This window comes from Poecilia formosa, unplaced genomic scaffold, assembly GCF_000485575.1.
Source record: "Poecilia formosa unplaced genomic scaffold, Poecilia_formosa-5.1.2 Scaffold772, whole genome shotgun sequence".
Taxonomy (NCBI): domain Eukaryota; kingdom Metazoa; phylum Chordata; class Actinopteri; order Cyprinodontiformes; family Poeciliidae; genus Poecilia; species Poecilia formosa.
In genome coordinates, this window is record NW_006800711.1 from 85,365 (window position 1) to 89,251 (window position 3,887).

Here is a 3,887-nt window from a genome sequence, read left to right on the forward strand (position 1 = left end):
CGGTGGAAACGCGGTCACTCCGAAAAAAGAACCGAGCCGAGCCGTGCCTAGCCGAGCCGAGTTGTTGAAGTAGAGCCGGTGAAAAAGGGGCAAAAGTGATGAACTCTGCAGACCCTCCAATAGCATACTTTGGTCTGTTCAGAGACAACTGGAGGTGGTCAGATGGAAGCAGTTTCTCTTTCAGTCACTGGAATAAAACTTTAACAATCAGGAACTTGTCAGCGCTCAGTGTACCACGACTGTGTTTGATAATTGCAAATGGAAAAATACAGACTGATGAGTCAAACCACTTCATCTGTTATGATGGTGAGTTTTTACTGTAAAAACACAAAGTCTGTAAATGCAACTGAAGTTCTCTGACGACAAAAATGACCCATACTAAAAATGTTCACATATGTCCATTATATACTGATAGGTAATTTTTCTCCAACCTATATTAAAGAACCACAGACAACATATATGAATTTTAAGGCAAAGCTTTTGCAAAAGGAGAAATCTCCGCCAACCGCCTCTCCAGGCCGTTCACAGAGAGTTCTGCTCTGCTTCCGCGTGAGCCCCTGTTTTATTGTCACAAGCGGAGCAGTCAGGAAAACAACAGAGGTCGTAAAACATTTAACCCAAACAAACCAGCAACTCAGTTCCAGGTGTGATATCTGATCTACGGTCTGAGCCCGGTTCAACTCTAGGTCAAACTATCAATAAAGAAGAAGATAAACATCTTAAGTTAGGAGGTATTCTGGTTGATAAAAATTTAAGGTCTGAGAAACACAGAGTTAACTGTCTCACATGAAGATGAAACAGACAGTTGTGACCTCCAGGTCAGTTTATACACACATAAGGAAGAGAACACTTTAAACTAAAAATCACAACGATCTATAGACTGAATGTGAACTAAAGTAATAACAAAATGATAATACCGAAAATTCTCTAACATATACCTACCAAATAAATTAAGAAGAATTTTCACATTTAAACTTATAATGATAACAAGGCAATTGCCACCTTCTGCAACTGCGCTAGATTCTCATCTCCCTTCAGTGCTCCAGTTGGGATTTCTCCCATTGAGCTCAATTTCTTCAGTAGAATAATGAGGTAGATTTTATGAGCTGTTTTAGAACTGTAGTTGTAGTAATATCAGAGGGAACGAGGCCGTTCAGTCTGTGCTGGTAACAAGTACAAACATTGAATTAACATTAACATCCGCCTGGTTCGGTTCAGCACTTCTCTCTTAACAGTGGAGGACAGATGTTTCTGATTTCCGTGACAAATTACAAACGTCACTGCCAAACGTTAGCAAATAGGGTAAAATTTTAAACTTCACACTTCCACAAAATGGTGGATTTATGAAACTGATTAACCGGAAATCATGACCGTGTTTAGCAGCTCCACAGCAAATGCAGTGAAGTCATAGACAAGAAAATATTATAGGCAACAGAAAAAAAAGAACAGGTTGAAAAATATTGTCCAAAAAAATATAAAGATATCTACACAGCACTGGGAGGTTAAGATGTGTACTTTCCAATCCTAGACACTCAAAGTACACATAAAAATATATGTAAAGGATAAAACAGTGTTTTGTCCCCTTTAAATTGTTATTGTTGCCGATGTTCTGAGTAATGATACAAGTCAGAATTGCTGTTGGACTGATGTAGTGTGTTCATTGTTTCTTGATGTAGATAATGTGATCCTGATTAAACAAAATATAACCTGGGAGGACGCCTTGTCCTACCGCAGAGATCACGACCATGACCTGGTCACCATCACCAACATGGAGGATCAGAGATGGATCCAGGAGAAAGTCAAGAACGCATCGACTGATTATGTCTGGATGGGTCTGAGCTACACCTGCACTCTGGATTTCTGGCTCTGGGTCAGTGATGAGGTGGTCAGCTATGAGAACTAGGCTTTAGATGGACAGATGGACGACTGTGACATGTCTGGAGCTATGGAGACGGGAGAGAACATCAGTGGAGGAAGAAAATTTATCATGACAAATATAACTTCATCTATTCTAAAAAGTTAAATCCACTGTGCTTTTTTTTTTTACTTTTAGGTTTCTGGGTCTTATCATTTTCCTTCCACTTCCTGTCTGCTTCTTTGTCACTTCTGCCAGTAGTAACATCTGGTTGTTGATCATGTGACTTATGTGATGCAGAAATTTATTTCCATACTACATAAACACCGCCTCATCTAAGCGCAGAAACATTTTATTGAAAATCATGAGTTTTCTAGAAATTGGCATGTTTCCAGTAAGCAAATTTATTTTAGTAATTTCAATTTGCTCATCTCTATGGTGAATGGAAAGTCAGTTAATGTCAATCTATCTGTGGTTACAATGTGTGAGAAACCAGGAAGTGTCTTCTTCTCTCCGAACACTAAACTCCCAGGCAGATACTGATTCAGCCCAAAAATAAAACACGGAAACAGTTATCACTGTCATCAGTTTGTTCTTTAAGCTTTCTACAACACTTTTATTAGACATACAATCAGAAACTATGAGATATAAACCATAATAATCAGTGGTTTTATACTCAACCTGCAGCAGAGCCTCACCAGTAACATCCTGACTGTTAAAGTTTCTCTGGAATATCAACCAGGTTCCCAGGATATGGAGGTTGGATCATTTTGTTTATATTTGTACTTCCTGTTTTATAGTTGAATGTTTTCTTGTGAAAGATGTTTTGAATATTTAAATGATGAAATGGTAAAATTCAGCTGCTGTTTGTTTTACCTGGGACAGTTTCAGCAGAGCATCAAGAGGAGAGGAGAGGAGAGGAGAGGAGAGGACAGCGTCTCATTCACTGAGGTTGAAAAAGGAAACATGTAAGTTTTATATCATCACTGTTAGTTTTACTGTTCTCACATTTATACAAAGATTTGTGCAAATGCTGAATTAAAAGCTTTATGATGTGAAAACGTGAAAATCACTTTCTTCTGCCATTTTGTGTTATGTTGAAATAATGTTATTCATTTTTTACTCCAGCATTATATTCTTTAAATTTCAATAATTTACACATAACTCTATATTGTTAGATTTCATGGTTTTTCACAAATTAAATTTGTTTCTTGAGTAGTTATTTCACTAAATACTCACTTTTTTTAACTTTCGCTGAGCAACAATGTGAAAAATAATACAACTATTACCTAAGAAAAACAAATTTTGTTTTTCCACTTCGTATCTAATTTATGACTGGATACAAAAGCATAAACTTTGTATCCAGGCATAAGATACATGTGATATACAGTTCCTCTATGTCAAATAGAGGAACTGTAATAAATATCTATACTTTAGTCAATTCGTCTGTTCTGCTAGATCCTGTTTATAGAAGTTATTTTTTCCCATTGTAAACTTTGCATGGATTAGAAATAATTTCTTTCATAAGCAGAATGACTCCATCATGCCTTACCCCACCCTTAGTTTGAATATCCAAATAATGATATTAAAATTTCAGTTCTATAACAGGTTTCTTTAGTTTTCTGTGGAGTCTCTGTGTTGTCCTGTCAACCCCCTGATTGTTCCCAGGTGTTTTTCGTTCCCTTGAGTATTTAAACCCACCTGTGTTCTTGTTCTACTGTCCTGTCTAACAGTGTAATGTCTTGTCTTGTGATGCTACTCTGTGTTTTTAGTTGGTGAGCCTTAGCAATCTGCTTGACTGTGCTGCCTGGATTTTGGAACTTAGTTATGACCATTTATCATTAAATAATTTTTCTCCTCTCCTACCTGGGTCTACGGCGCCTCCTTCACCACCTCTTACTACAGCCCATGAGAGTCATGTTTAATGTGTTGTATATTTTTATTTCTGCTTAACAAAAAACACAGAGCAGAGTGTCTCCTGTCTGTCTTCATCTCTCTGCTCTCATTGTTTCTCTGTCCAGTGGAGGGAGAG